Below are 17,223 nucleotides of genomic sequence, written 5' to 3'. Positions count from 1 at the left end.
GGCACTGAGCAATGTCACTGGAGAATGGAGAGCAACAAGAACACTGCTACCCCTGTTTCTGTGTGAGCAATGGAGCTGGATCTCCTGGGGAGGGAGGAACTTTTGGAGTTCAAAAGACGAGAAATCCGACAAAGCAACAATGATGTTTTGCCTCAGTTCAGATGCGAGGAAGGGAGAAAGTGGCGATGTTCGAGGGGCTCGGTTTTTGAAAAACCAAGTCTGAGCATCTCTAATAGGAAGGCATTATCACACAAGCAAATGATTGTCCATACAGTCTGACATGCTGGTCTTTTATTCTATTGATTGCAAGCGGTTTTCAAGCTTTGTGAACAGTGACAGTATATGTACCTGTGAATTTCCTAATTGAAACACAGCAGCTCTCCACAGCTCGTTTTTAGACTCTGGAGGTAAATACATTAATGGGCAACCATACTGGGCATGTGCATTCCTGATGGTGGGCATGATAAGGGCCTGAAGGGTGGATTTTCAAATCTGCAGAGAGAATCTGCAGGTCCCTATTTAAGCGTAAAAGTCACTTCGGGTTTTGTACTAACCATGTTGAAAGGTGAAAATGTACAGTGATTTATAGCCAGGCAAGCAATCAGCAATTAGCCATTATCAATCTAGTCAAAGTTAGAAAATGAAAACTAATGTTTAATTGATTGTAAACCACCCTCAATCAGTCATTACAATAAGATGACATTATAACTAGGACCCTATTCTCTCAGTGGCTGATTAGAAGTCCACCACTTCTAAACGCTGTTAGCAGGTACCTATCCTTATGGGGGCACGTATTTTCGAATAAATACATACACATATACATACCTACATACAAACATATGTAATAGGTCATGTAAATATTAGCCATGTATATTTATATAGCAGTTATATACTATGATTGTAAGCTCTACCAAGCAGGTCCTGTAATTTACAGTATATAAAGTCAATCAATGTCCACATTCCCATACTGCACATATCACAATATTGGGTGTAAAAAATAAAATTAAACATAAAACTTGAGTCATTCAAAACTTTTTGCACTCATTCTTACTGAGGTTGTTATAAATATAAATGAGTGTGACCCTACAGTCAAAACCAAGATCTGAACCTAATACTATTGCCTATAAATCTGTCTTAAAAGCTGCAATTATTGTCACATTTAAAACCACCTTAAGAGCTACAATGATTGTGGCATATAAAGTAATTTTAAAGGGAATCTAGAAAGAAATGATTTGTCTAGCTTCTTGCTAATTACAACAGTAGTAATACCATGTCTGATTTATGTTCTGACAGTTTTTGTGACAATATGTCTGTAGTGTGATTTTATTGGGATATTTTTATTTTTAAATCCCCATGGACTTTTTTTTCCATTAATTTCAATGTCTTGATATTTATTATTTATATAGCACTAATCATATTACAGAGCATAAGTAGTTTTTCTCATCGGCCCCTGCCCCATTGGAGCTTACAATCTAATTTCTCTACCGCACACAGGCTTAAGCTGGGTACACACTACACTGTTTTCGTCCAATAATCGGCTCAAACAGCCGACATACGACCGCTTGTTCAAAAGTCGGGTCAGTGTGTACAGTGACACGATGGTCGAAAGTCTGCCCGAATGGACGATTATCGCCTCATTTGGTTGGTCGTACCGTTTAATATTTTCGGTCCAATCTCGTTTCCGTTGTGCAGTGTGTATAAACTTCCGACCGATCCACAACAGTGAGTACGAAATTACAGTCATTGCTCACGACAACATGGCTGTAAAAAGTCGCTAAAGGGACGTCCGCTCTTCCCTTTATCGTCCTAAACAAGGCTAATGTGTATGCAGTCCACGGACCGAGCGATCGGACCATCGGTCACATGTAAAATCTCTCGGCATAAAAAGTTGGTCTAAATTTCTGTAGTGTGTACCCAGCTTAAGATCCATTTTGTCAGCAGCCAATTAACCTACCATTGTATCTTTGGATTGTGGGAGAAAATGGGAAGAACATACAAACTCCATACAGATAGTGCACTGGTTGGAATAGAACTCATGACTCCAGCATTGTGAGGAAGCAGTGCTAACCACCATGTCCCTGTGCTGTTAAATTATAATGTCAACATTCTAAAGTATTTTTGTTTGCACAGGGCCTTTTGTTCAGTTCAGCTCAGCACATTTTACATAGCATGATGTATGTGAAAGTGTGGTCCTTGGGCACAAATACCTCCAGTCCATCTGTTCTCCCCATGTAAAATATTAATGGTATACAACTAATGCTGATTACCAGATTGTAGCAAAAGAATGACAATAAAAACGTGAAATAATTGGTTTCCCATGCAAAACATTGAAACCACTAAAGGCTTGCCCAAGGCTAGTGTACATACCTTTAAGGCTTTTATTCAGCTCACTGACGATGAAAGGTAAAATTATAATATTCAACATTTAGAGATAAATATACATCTTCTACTATAATGCACAAAAATACAGCTTTGACACTTCAGTTCACATGAAAGGCTCCCCAACCAACATAAATATTCAATTTTCTAGGAAAGACAAAAACATTCTTGCTTTTGTTGTTTGAGTTGAATCCTGTGATTATTCATTTTTTTTTCTCCCCTTTTTGCAAGCGACAAAGTGACAATGTTTAAATAGCTGTAAATAGACACAGCTTTTTACCATTTACAGCTGTCAGGGAAAATCTACAGTACATCTTAGATGCTTTTCCATGCACAGAAATATTATTTTAGCTGTAAGACGCAGCATGAAAATAGATGTGGCAAAATGATTAAAAAAAATGTTATTGCCGCAGTAAATGTTGCGTATTACATTGATATTATTCAAACCTCATGAGATTATAACATAAAGGATAGTGTATAAATATACATAGTAAGACCTGCATTTTTTTGATTGGGAAAGCAAGTATATTTCTTTTTCCACACCGCAGGTCAGTCCAGCTGAGCCGGCAGTCGTTTGTGACCATATAAAGATCTTTTTTAAACTTTCCTGTTAATCACAATCATCATCATCATCAGCTATTTATATAACACCACTATTTCCGCAGCTCTGTACAGAGAACTAACTCAAATCAGTCCCTGCCCCATTGGAGCTTATAGTCTAAATTCCCTAACATACACAAATACAGACAGAGAGAGACTAAGGTCAATTTGATAGCAGCCAATTAACCAACTAGTATGTTTTTGGAGTGTGGGAGGAAACCAGAGCACCTGGAAGAAACCCACCCAAACACGGGGAGAACATACAAACTCCACACAGATAAGGCCATGGAAATTCAACTCATGACCTCAGTGCTGTGAGGCAGAAGTGCTAACCACTAAGCCAAGCTGCCCCATGTTGTATGACATAATTTTTAATTAATTTGGACAAGATACAGCAACACGTTTAGTCATTGCCTAACTTACAATAAGGGCAGTTTATCTACTCCCAGTAATTATGTGTCCAGGTCCCGTTGCGGAACTTGTGTGTCGACGAGAGGTGATTTGCATACAAAGCTGCTTACTGTAACATAATATGAATTGGGTTCACTTATGTCGACCTAGGGGAAGTACCAGGTGCAGTGCTGGTGCTGGTATCTATACAACTGTGGGACACTCCACACTTCTACCGTTTGAGGTTGTTCTCCTTTAATTTGTAAACATCCTGTAGACACATATTCATTTCATCTACCATATGGTTGTTATGAAAGTTTGGAAGAATATTGCGCTACAATTACTGAATGTGTGACACTATTTGACACATGGTTTAGAAAATATTATACAAGATTTAACTCAAGCTTTTTGGAAATGTTTTGAAACACTAATATAATGTATACTAAATGCCCCTTAGAATGATGAAATCAAACTAGGGTATAGTCATGTTTCATCAATCCCTCATGAAAGACTTTTGCTTGTTGAAGCATGCTCTAATGTTATGTGATATTTTGTCCAGTAAGAGCAACGTTCCATTGGATTTTATTTCTGATATTGAGGTCAGGTTGACAGTAATGAAGCTCTTCCTCTGAGTAACTTATTCATATGTGTTTTCCTGAACAAAATTCATTGCATTTAATATGAAAACCTGATGATGTCATTGTGATGTCACTGGAGAATGCACATAAGAACAAGAGGAAACCAAATCCAGGTCTTCCCCACACCTCAACAATGATAGATAATTTGAAATAAATAGTGATCTTATGTCAGTAGACATGTCATGGTTACCTTATTATAGGGGGGAAAAAACCAACAACCTACAATTGCTATCTTCGTTCATTGGCCTTAGAACTGCTTCAGATCTTCAGCATATTTATTGAATAGCTATTAACTCTGAAATACTTACGAATTCAGTAGTTGCCTGAAAATAATTTTTTACTGAAGGATGGAAATTTGTTTTAGCCCTATTTTGCCTGTTTCTCTAAATAATATGTTCTTAAAATATATATTACAATATGCTGCCAAAATACAATTCTATCTGTCTTGTAAACCCATCCCAAACAAAGACTAGAACATATACATAGAACGCAATATCAAACTTGGAAATAATAGCAAATAATAATATAAAAGCGTCTTCAATGAAACGGATAATATGACATAATGAAAAAAGTCATGAATGTGTTAATTTGGTACTTAATTTATCCTGTATTTGTGTATTGGTTCATTACTTATTTATGTATTTCCCTACCTGAGGATATTATAATCAGTAATTGTGGATTTCTATGTTTGATCTAAATTGAACTTGTAGTGTGATCTCCCAAAATGAACAAATAAAGAGCATAGTAGAGAATTTAGAATACATTTCCTACTATAAGAGAGAGTTCCTAATAGCAATGTTAATTAATACAGGGACAGGATATGAAACAAAATGATTAGTACTGACTTTTCTGTTATAGCAGAGCAGATGGTAACCTTTAGTAATTGATTATTGTATAGATCGCTGGATGATAATAATTCTGTACTAATGTAAAAATTATCATTTCCCTTTGTAGGACAGATGAATTTCCTGTACAGACATCAAATTAAAATGATATTTAGCTGTTCAAATGTTAAAATCATTAATATCAACTAAAAGTATATTCTAAAAATATTAATGAAAACATTTTATCTTACAGGATATCCATGCAATGTAAAGCAATTTATACTATGTAAAATGTAATAAACACCTGATGTACTCTCAGGGGTAAATGTATTAACTTCCGATTTCAGCAATGGCTTTAAAGGCAAAACAATGCCTTTAAAGCCATTATCTCTTTAAATTTTCACTGCACACTCGCAGAAAAGCGACAACTTGCAAAAATCGGAAGTTAATACATTTTCCCCCTCAGAGTGAGACGTATGTCTATTTGTGTAGCATATTTTTGCATTTTTACGCACTACACATACTCAGAAAGCAAACGTATGTAAATGCGGCTGTGTAGACCTGCAACTTTTTGCCAATTAGGGCTCCTTGGCATGGTGGGGGGGGGGGGGGGGTGTTCAAACAAAGACTGTTTGAGTGACCTCTAGAGCATTTTGGTGATCTCTGTAAAATGCAGAGAGCATCTTCATAACCATTATATAGAACAGGAAGCATCTTAATGATCGTAACTAACTGCAGAAAGCATCTTAAAAAAAAAGAATATATAACACAGAGAGCATCCTCTGACCACTAGCCAAAATAAAGTTCATACTAATGATTAACATTTGTTGTCAATCCTTCTTTGTAGGCCTTTATAAATTGCAGGCTCCCTCTGGTGGTTCTACTTAGCATGCCTCCTAAATTTCTTGCGGTATTAGAGTGCAAACTCCTAATTCTCTAATTGATTTATAATTCACACCACGTCAGATCTCTGGGGGCATTATTATACAGATGCCCAACATCTCTGATGGCTTCATAATGCAGACTCCACCTATACAAAAAAAATATTACTGCTGGTAACAAAAAACAGACACCAGATTTCTGGTGGTAACCTAACAAAAAAGTTTGGCTATTCTGCAACTCTGTCATATACAGTAGACAGCTCCTATAACTCTGGTTGATAGTTCCAGCTCTTTGCCAATCAGTGTGTGGGAATCTCCTGATACTCTGATTCATGAATGGACCGAGCCATCTACCAATCTCCATAATAGGAGCCATCATACCTAGCAACTGTGCAGTCAAATAGTTCATGGTGGCGCCTAGGCGTCCAAAGAAAGGCATACCATACCATTCCAATTGTTTTAGTAATAAAATACAACTGAAACAGCATTGGTGGCATGACAAATCACACATCTGAGGCAGCCGTGTATCCGTACCATGCCAGAAAAGAGGATACTCTTGGATAAGAAGCAAGGTAAAGTTTTGTGGAACTACTAAACATGGACTGTATCAACATGATAATAGACACTTAATATGCATATATTACTGTAGCTTTACGATATAGATATATATATATATATATATATATATATATATATATATATATATATATATATATATATATATATATATATATATATATATATGTGGGCTAGAAATTAGGATGAGTTTTGTAAAATCGTTATTTTTACTTATTTTATACTTTTTAACTTTATGAATTCTCACTTAACTAGTGAGCCAGGGTCCACCAGATTGATTATGGCTTTCCAAGACTATTGTATGCCACAAACCATTATTACTCTAAGCAGACCCTTTTTGTAGAGGTAAAACACAAACACTAATTTACAAAATGTAATTTGTCTTTCTCTATAACATCTTTGTTATGTATAACTTTGGTACCTTTATGAGCTTACAGACCTCTACTGCCACATGATAGGATGTAGATATAGATACTACTCACTCCTTCACAAGAACAGGCAATATGGTTACTGTTGTATCTATTGTTTTTACAAGAGAACTAAAAAGATACCTATTCCTGTTCACAAGAATGCAGTACAGTGGTAGTCCTTTGGCAAGGTGACCAGACTCTAACCATTTAACTTAGATTGGCATCACTATTATCTTCTGATTCAATAGTTTAGAGCTTCCACAAAGGGTGAGGAGCTGAATTTTAAAATGGAACTACACAAAACTTCACTTACCCAAGAGCTTATTGGGACTCAGCCAGCTTTCCAGACAATGTTCCAATTGAAGCTACCACTATGTGGCTATCAGCTGCCTATTAAACGTCTGAATCCAACCCCCTTCTCCCCCAGAGACTAGTTAAAACCAGTCCTGGACATATAGAAATGTCCTTGTACTAACAGGGATCATTGTATGAATGTTATCATAAAAGATCGGAGAGGGCTTGCATAAGACACACAAACAATCCTGTTAACCCTTTACATCAAACAACAATATTTCAACCTTTGCACACAGCACTCCTCTCCACTAATTTCTTTACATATTACCTTTGAAGAATAGGTTCTTTTGAACACTTTCTGCACAGCAATGCTGGGCTTCTGCACCATATAGATTGCTGCAGTATCAGAAGAATCAGCAATGAACCATTGATACTTTGTGTACTGTGTATCTCATTTGGAGCTGTTACAGAGGTTACATTAGGTAACTATAACAATCTATCATATTTAGAGAGACTGTGACAGTTCCAATACCATAGAGTAGTTAATAGCCTTAAGTAGTGCAATGGGTGATCCAATGTCAGTTACTTAAAGCGTGAAGTATATGTCACTATAAAATGCAGGATTCAAGGGCATTATGAATTACTTAAAATGAGAATTAAACAGGCTTTCTCTCCAGAGATACTATATGATGCTGTTTCAAGTGTATAATCTTTAATGGGGTTAATTATCACATTGTCAGTAACTAAGGACATCACAGGACAAAAAAATAATTAATATTTGGAGAGTCAATGGTGCCTTTATGTGCTACTATAAGTTTACTCTTTGGTACATGGCAGTTTAAGATCGTTCAAAGTGGTCTTCTGTGTTTTCTAAGTAGGGTTGATTTCAGACATGATAACTTTCAATTGTGACACATTGTTCTGCCCAGTTTTTTCCCCAGTTAAATTAATCTGGTCTAAATTAAGTAATTAGAGGTATTTTTTTAACATCAGCTGCTTCAAAGAGTTTTACCACCCTGCCGCGCACAATTGTTAAATATGCTGTTTACCATTAATATGTTACCAAATCGATTTTGTATTGAAATTGGGTCCATTAAACTTATTAAATCGTTTTTCAGCAATTGTCAATAGCAGTGTAAATAATCAGATGATAAAATCTCATTGGCAGCTAATAATGCGAATACAGCCGTCTTCTAATTGATATGTGTGAGCAACATTGAGTCATGTGTGTTGCTATTAGATATTTAATTGTTATATAACATGGGGAATAAAGTTGGACACTTTTCTTCTTTTAACACAGCGTTTCTTAACTCCAGTCCTCACACCTCCCCAACAGCTCATGTTTTCAGAATTTCTTTAATCATACACAGGTGAATTAATCTATTTGGCTGGGTCAGAATTATCCCACCTGCATCCACAGGCAGAAATTCTCAAAACATGAGCTGTTGGGGAGGTGTGAGGACTGGAGTTATGAAACACTGTTTTAACATAAGTACTGCTAAACTTTTGCTTTTGCTAAATAAATTGCTTGTGCTTTAGAACTACACATATCGCATAGACAATGCTTATTGGAAAACAATAAAATTACTTTAATACATCTCAAGTTGCATCCAGCTCAAAATCACTAGGAAATGCACCAGGCATAAGTCTGGCATAGAAAGTTTGTATACTCATGCCCAATTATACAGTAGGGATAGTTTAGAGAAAGCTAACTATAGCATAAAGATGTGGCTTGACAAAGGAAAGCGCAAATGCTAAAGTTTTAATACCCTATTTATACACAATATAATTATTTAATGAAGTGTCATATACACAATAGAAAATAGTAACTGGGCAGTGTGATTAGTAAATGTGGAAGTAGCATTTGCCATGTAAAGTATAATTAAATAGAAACATCTGTTGTTTTCACCTTTAACCATCAAATGGGAATTTTTTTCCCTGCTGCAGTGCAAATAGAACCATCAATTAAGTAATGCATATAGACTGCTGCAAATTCATACAATATAAAAGTCACACTAATGCAGTGGTTCCCAAACTTTTGCAGTTTGCGGCACCCTTAGAGTCTCCAAATTTTTTCAAGGCACCCCTCCAAAATAATTATTGAGCAGTCCTGTTTTAGAAGTAGTTGGGTCAAAAAATTGTAATAAGTATTTAGGTCAGGACAGAAATACTTATTTAGTTGTATGCAAAAATGCCCTCTCTGCATCCAGACACTCTGCCCCCTCTGCATCCAGACACACTGCCTCCTCTGCATCCAGACACACTGCCCTCTCTCACACTGCCCCCTCTGCCCTCTGTCACCCTCCTCTGCCCTCTCTCACTATGTCCCCCCTCCTCTGCCCTCTCTCATGATGTCCCCCCTCCTCTGCCCTCTCTCATGATGTCCCCCCTCCTCTGCCCTCTCTCACGCTGTCACACTCCTCTGCCCCTGTTACACTCCTCTGCCCCTGTTACACTCCTCTGCCCAGTTGTGCCCCAGCTGTCACCCTCCTCTGCCCCGTTACACTCCTCTGCCCCGTTACACTCCTCTGCCCCGTTGTGCCCCAGCTGTCACCCTCCTCTGCCCCTGTTACACTCCTCTGCCCCGTTGTGCCCCAGCTGTCACCCTCTCTGCCCCTGTTACACTCCTCTGCCCCGTTGTGCCCCAGCTGTCACCCTCTCTGCCCCGTTACACTCCTCTGCCCCGTTGTGCCCCAGCTGTCACCCTCTCTGCCTGTTACACTCCTCTGCCCCGTTGTGCCCCAGCTGTCACCCTCTCTGCCCCGCTGTCACCCTCTCTGCCCCAGCTGTCACCCTCTCTGCCCCAGCTGTCACCCTCTCTTCCCCGCTGTCACCCTCTCTGCCCCAGCTGTCACCCTCTCTGCCCCAGCTGTCACCCTCTCTTCCCCAGCTGTCACCCTCTCTGCCCCAGCTGTCACCCTCTCTGCCCCAGCTGTCACCCTCTCTGCCCCAGCTGTCACCCTCTCTGCCCCAGCTGTCACCCTCTCTTCCCCGCTGTCACCCTCTCTGCCCCAGCTGTCACCCTCTCTGCTCCAGCTGTCACCCTCTCTGCCCCAGCTGTCACCCTCTCTTCCTCGCTGTCATGATCCCTCTCACTTCTCTGCCGCGCGCCAGCCATAGAAAAAAAAGAAAAAGCACAGAAACTTACCAATCCTCCGGGCGCCGGGACCCAGCAGCCTCCTCTCTCCCGCAGCAGCTTGTTACTGACGTCGATATTCAGTGACAGCTGCGAGAGAGAGGAGGCTTCTGGGTCCCGGTGCCCGGCGGATTGGTAAGTTTCTGTGCTCTCTTTTTCAATGCTTGGCCCGCTGCACCCCAGTGACAGCGCCGCGGCACACTTGGGAGCCGCGGCGCACAGTTTGGGAACCGCCGCACTAATGAATTAAGTACGGTCGATGGAAGGAGTCAAGACTCAATCAGCCAATCAGAAGTGGCTATCTAGTGCAGCTGATAGCATAAACAGTGCATAGATTTGCACCAAGCTACAACCTGGTCATAATTGTATCTGCGCATGTGTCCAAATCTAATTGAGTGACATTTATGTGATCACTCCCTTGCTGTACTCGCTTGCCAGTCCCTTCCTTACCCTGTTCTGCCTCTCCAGACTAAAGGAGATACACAAAAAACTATATATGGGTGTATGCGTACAAATATTTGGAGGACACGCGTAGTCCAGCTCTAAATGCAGCTCTGTATGTTTGCAACAGATGTATGTATGACTTTTTATTTGTTCTTTGACAATATTAAATAGATCATTTTTTAGTCTAACGTTTGTTTGCTTTGACATTATTTTCTTCCTCCTGGTGCGTATGCTACCAATGTGGATAGCTATGCTTCTGATTCCTCATCCATTTAGTTAGTGAAAATTTTTATATATCACAATTTTTATTAAACTTTTCCATTATTGAGATGGTCAGAATATTTTAATTAAAATGCTATTTCTCTTTGCAATTGAACTCACTGATCGTTAAGAGTGAACATTAGTGCTGCATTTTTCTTTGTATTTTTAGTTGGCTGCCTTTACATTTTTATTTTTTTTTTAAAGACTGGAATCACCCCACCTCTGAATATCGCCCACAGCCACTTTCAACTGCTTTTTTCTCTGTTCTTGGTGCGTTAAATAGATAAACCTGTCAATAATCTGGTGGGAGTATCTGAACCTTCAAAGCGACTAACTGGAGATATTCTAGGTATGTGAATCAACAGGGAATCGTGGACAGAATCTGAATCATCACAATGTTTTTGTACACAAGTTCTGTTAAAGTACAGGTAGCAGTAAAGGCATAGGTTTCAAGGAGGTGACAAATAAATGTCTGTCCATCTTATAGTTACTGCAGTTAATGACTTGCTGACTTGTGTAATCAGAGAGAACAGTGAATGTCTTATGCTGTCTTGCTGTGTAAGTGAATCAGGGAGAACCAAGGAAGGTGGGGAGAGGGGGAGGGTGAGCGATTGAGTTTGTCAGCACAGACATGTGTGTGTGTCAGTGTTCTCATAGTGATTCTACTGTGCTGTGTGTAAACTAGTACATACATTCTTTTATTTACTTTAGAATGGTTATGACTGTGACTGACATTTCGGTCAAACCCAATGGGATTAAGACATTCCCATTGGACACTGCCCACTTTTGTTTCAGAGCTGCTGTCTAGGACTAAAGATTTAATGAAATAGCAGAAAAATGTTGCATGAAATGTAAAATATATATGTTTTTAATAAAATCTTAACAAACTATCAACCTATTAGAACAACTTCACTAGAACAGATGTTTCTTTAAAGGGGTTCTCAATCCTGCACAGCAAAATGCCTGAGTGCTTTATTTGAAAGATGGAAGGCATTCAGCAGGTACAATTTTATTTGACATGACAACCCTCCAATCAGAAGATTGCTTTTCAGGTTTGCACACATTTTTTAAATTAGCCTCCTTTATGGCTTAAACTAATCAGGACAGTTGGGCTCATCATCATCATTGCTGATTGATAGGGTGCTAGAGATTCTGCATCGCTGTACAGCCAAAACTACAAGAGTACAGTAAATAAAATATAAGTACAGAAACGGTAAAATCAGTTATAACTGATGCATAAACACAAGATAAATCATGGGCACAATGAAGCATAATAACAAGTACATACATGCAAGTAGCTTTCAAAGTAAAAATATGATACAATGTACAAAATAACAATTTGCGTTGCAGGCAGAAGACACCAGCATTCAGTGTAACACATAACGAGATATAACAGAGACATTTAAGGTAGGTCAAGAGACAAGAGACATAATGTAGAGAGGACTCAAATGGAACAAATAGCAAAGAAGGAGTCATAAATTCAACAGTGTCCTAATGATATGAGTTATGGTTTTAACTGTAATGGAGTGGGAAGAATTGCGCAATCTCTCTTTAAAGGGTTCAATTTCAGGCTAACACTGAATGTTATTTTCATATTAAATATAAAAAAACTAGCACTAGCAGATTGTGCATCTAATATGACCAAAATGCTAATAGATATAAATATAAAAATATTCCCACACTTGCAAAACTAGCAATTTTAGAAGACCCGATCTCACCTTATTAGACACAAGTGCACAGTCACCCATCTACCCCACATAAATCTAGATCACACTTTTATTAATAAACAATACAAAAGCCATTTATTGTTTGTGGCTAGTGGATAGGAATTCAATGAGAGAGATGCCTTGAGTATGGCATTATGTTTGTAATGAAATGGCCATTTTAAATAACTAACTTGTTGAATGTATTCATTAGAAGTGATGACACATTTTCAGCAACGTTAGTATACAAATACAATTGTTATATTTTGATGTTTGCTAATATTTTTGCTTTCATTGCAAATGCATTACATTTATATTATATATTTACATAGATGAATGTTTCAGTTCTGGGGATTAGTGATATTTAATTATTTTAAGACAATAAAATGAAATAATCCCAACTGTAAATATTTTTTTTTTTTATTTAAAAAACTGATGTTGTCCTATGGTTTGTGAGCTTCACATCTGGCCTTTAAGTTTATATAGCAAGATCCACACTGAAATCACTACAAACACCATTGCATGCACTGCTGTCCAAGGTGCTGATGGAATAGCACAACAACTAAATCAAATTCAGCTTGAATAAATCTTCATATGAAAACATGTTCTTAACTGTGCATGGTAAGTGAAGCTTGGTTATAATGTTAGATAATAACTTTTTAGTGGAAAATACAAAAGTAATTAAATGTATACATTCTTTACTTACACCAGACCTACGTTTGCCATAAAGCATTGATAAGTACATTTTAATGCAGTCAATCTTCTGTGTTTCTATATTTCATAAATAACATATAGGGGCATATTCAATTGACGGCGGAATCGCCGAAAATTCCGCGCTCCAAAAATATTACCGGTAATATCTCGTTGGATTTCAGCTGAGCTGCGAGCTGAAATCCAGTGAGTAAATTACCGTATTAACGGTTTTTACACCCAGGATTACTGTATTAACGGTAATATTTTTGGAGCGCGGGATTTTCGGCGATCCCGCCGTCAATTGAATATGCCCCATAAAGTGTAAAGCTATAATTCTTCTAACATTACATTTGAGCTTGAAATACATCATATATGTCTATAATTTAAATACTTTTTGCTTTGACTATTAAATAGTCTAGGCTCAGAAGGGCTATTAAAGGATTAATCCAGTTTGAATAAAATCTAAATTGTTAAGCAATACTAAGGTAAGGCTAAAGCTACAGTAGAATTACTTACCTAGCAACAATTAGTTTACACTAGTGTTGATTTTCTGTCCTTGTTGTTGAGACAATAACATCTGTAGACAGCACATGGCAGTTTGAATGACAATTATTACTTTACCCCCTTTGCACAACATCATACAATCATAGGACCGATTGACAGTTTCAGTTGATTAACAACTGAATTAGTGGTGAGGTTGTCAATCAAAGCAACATCGTCTGCTCTGTCTACAATTGACTCTAGCAACCAGTAACAACATTAGTCAGCTGGCTGTAAAATATACGTGTAACCTTAAATGTGAAGTTATAGCTAGGTTTTTAATTTTTAGAATGCAATTATAATGATATGAGTAGGGCATCTTTTGGACTTTGTTAAAACTACACTTATCTTCTAAAGTAGATCCCACTTGTGCTCTGACCTAAGTGGGCCTTTGGGAATGATCGATACAAGGAAAACATTACAAATTGGCTCTATTTTATACTTAGGTGCCAAAAATGCGCATTTTATTCTACATTAAATGTGTTTGTAGTATATTATATCTTGATTTTGTAGTGGGTCTTCATAAATAAACTACTTGGAAGCCTCGACAAAGCCTAGTTTAAAATACATCTAACTATAATTCAGATTATTAAATATTCTGATAAAAATACACTGCCCTTAATGGAGTTGCCCAGCCAGTGCTATTAATATTCTACTATGTTCCATATGAGTGAGAGAGAGAGAGAGAGAGAGAGAGAGAGAGAGAGAGAGAGAGAGAGAGAGAGAGATTCTATGATTCTATAAAGTACCTGAGAAAAATTTGAAAGGAGTAGGGGAATGATATCCTGATGTTAAAATCAGGTTTTTGGCTAGCAAAGGCACCAGCCAATGATATGTATTCTATATCAGAGACATTATATATATCATGGACTTCAAATTTCTCTCTGTAAGTATGTCTAGAGTTTTTAAAACCCTATGGCAGGATATGAAACCAAGAATAAATTATATAAATATATATTCAGAGCTTATCCTGAAATCCTCAAAACATCACTGGCATTAATCATCATCAGCTCTTTATATAGCATCACTAATTCTGCAGCACTGTACAGAGAACTCACTCACATCAGTCCCTGCCCCATTGGGGCTTACAGTCTAAATTCCCTAACACACACACACAGAGACTAGGGTCAATTTAATGGCAGCCAGTTAACCTACCAGTATGTTTTTGGATTGTGGGAGGAAACCAGAACACCAGGAGGAAATCCACGCAAACACGGGGAGAACATGCAAACTCCACATAGATAAGGCCATGGTCGGGAATCAAACTAATGAACCAAGTGCTGTGAGGCTGAAAACTAACCTCTAAGCCACCATGCTGCCTTTAATCATTTGAAATTTCAACATCACAAATATTTAGCAAATTTCCTAAACCACCATGAACATATACAAATTAAATTTAACAGCATGGTTTTAGTATATATAATCTTGTTCTATACAGCACTGGCACAATAGATAGATAGATAGATAGATAGATAGATAGATAGATAATATTATATATATTATTATATTAGCAAGCATATGTAGTTATAGTAATCAAATACTCCAGTCATGAAGTATTATTTAAATCCATAAGCTAAGCAAGGGAAATTAAAATGTTAGCAATATACATGGTAGAAAAAATAAGCACAAACCTTGCCATGCATGGAATTCACCAAGGACATCTGCAAAACAACATTGAACACAATTACAAATTGTCCTAAAAATTCATTTACACATATGATACTCAGTTCTGCTTCAGTAAATACTATAAAAATACAGTAAACGATACTCATATTAATAAAATCAATTTCCAGCTGGAAGATTGCTCTTTAAACTATGATGGTACAGGAAATGTGTTTTTACAAAGACTGATATAATTCTAGTGAGCAAGTTAGTGCAAAACAAGCTTATAATCACGACAAGCTCAATACTATATAGATCAAAAATGTAATTACTAATTAAATTACTAGTAAAAAGTTGAACATTGAGTGACTTTTCCAGGTATTTATCTTTCATTTGTTGAGGAGACATATCTTTTATTTACCATTAACTTTCTGACTGTTTCTACCCAGGCTTATTTAATCAATTCCTGGTAATTCATTAGAAAACAATTGGAAATAGTGGAGCATACAAATGTCTTACAAGTAAAATTGATCATGTTTGTATGTCTATATCTGAGACTGTGGAATGTGGAACGTGAATAGGGGCATTGCTAGAGGCATGCTATGCTTTAGTATTTGAACTTTTAAACTCTATATGACAAGGGTTATAACACCTTTTTTGCTACCAGTTTCCATCTTTTACTCTCCATTATGTCCCCCGAGGTGAGCTGGGATATTACAACCTATATCCAATCAGATAATGAAAATATTCACAAGTATTTAAAGAAGTATGTGCACTTATATTGTGGGAGATATTGACTTTTCTACTTGTGAGTGTTAGTGAGTACTGGAAGCTACAGTAACAGTTGGAAGGGGAATGGAAACAAGCAGCAAATCACAGACAAATGGGCCTTTTTATTAAGATCTGGTGGAAATTTAGAAGTGGCGGTATGAAAAATGTAATGGGAATGTTATTGAATGTAATTTGATAGTTTTACAATGAAGGCTGTAGGAGAAGTGGCGGTATGGCATACCACTGTATACACCCCCACGTCGACCACTGGGTGATAGGACGTTTTTTTTATCACCGCTTAAAACCACTTATTGCCACGATTTATCAATAAAACGGTGCCGGTGCAATTGAGTGACACTGAGCTACCATGGTCATGCTGGCCATGAACAATAAGGCTCAACTTACTGCTTTGCCCACCCAGTCACAAGGATATGTGCATACGTGACCTGAGCTGGTTCAGGCATGCTCAGTGGAACTGAAAATCCATACTTAGCCTTTCAGTTCTACAAAAAAAGTTTAAAAATAGAATAAAAATATGAAAAAATGTAAACATATTTTAAAATAATTCCCATGTGAATTTTTTTTATTTTTTTTAAATAATAAAGCATTTTTCATTAAATTTTATTTGCCTATTGTTATCATGGCAATAACAGAATAAGGATTGCATTGGTACTTTCTTTGCATGTGGACATAGCTATCACCAGTGGTGACCCTTTAATAGTTATGGAGTAGCACTTACTCCGGCAAAAACTACAGTTTATGCTAGAAATAGGGTTTGATTCCATTTGGTAAATATAACCCCAATAGTTAGATATTGGAAGGAACAGAGTTTTTATTTCTCTACGTTAGATGCACTCTAGAATTTGTTCATGAGTTATGGGTGCAATACCACAGCATTAGACGAGTTTGTAGCCTGACTCTTGTGAGTCATGGCTAGCTGAGCACCAGCAGAAACATTTTATCCCACCGTTTCTCAAACAATTTTCACCTGACTCAACATGCTCATTACCACCAAGCCTTACCTATGTGTGTATTTTGAGTCGCACTTATCTAAAAATACATCCAAGACGAAACACAACAG

At 37.4% G+C, this 17,223-nt stretch overlaps 1 protein-coding gene across 2 annotated transcripts in view; it reads right to left on the bottom strand.

Moving 5' to 3' along the window:
• The window catches only part of HTR2C (5-hydroxytryptamine receptor 2C), a 451,942-nt gene that overhangs the window by 369,355 nt on the left and 65,364 nt on the right, over positions 1 to 17,223 (bottom strand). For both annotated transcript variants that reach the window (XM_075187205.1, XM_075187206.1), the window contains exon 2: positions 15,401 to 15,430. The gene's annotated coding sequence lies outside the window, so the exon portion shown is untranslated. The remainder of the gene's footprint in view (positions 1 to 15,400; positions 15,431 to 17,223) is intronic.

Source organism: Mixophyes fleayi, chromosome 9 (genome assembly GCF_038048845.1).
Source record: "Mixophyes fleayi isolate aMixFle1 chromosome 9, aMixFle1.hap1, whole genome shotgun sequence".
NCBI lineage: Eukaryota > Metazoa > Chordata > Amphibia > Anura > Limnodynastidae > Mixophyes > Mixophyes fleayi.
Note: the sequence above shows the minus strand (reverse complement) of the source record. Positions and strands in the feature narration are given on the sequence as shown.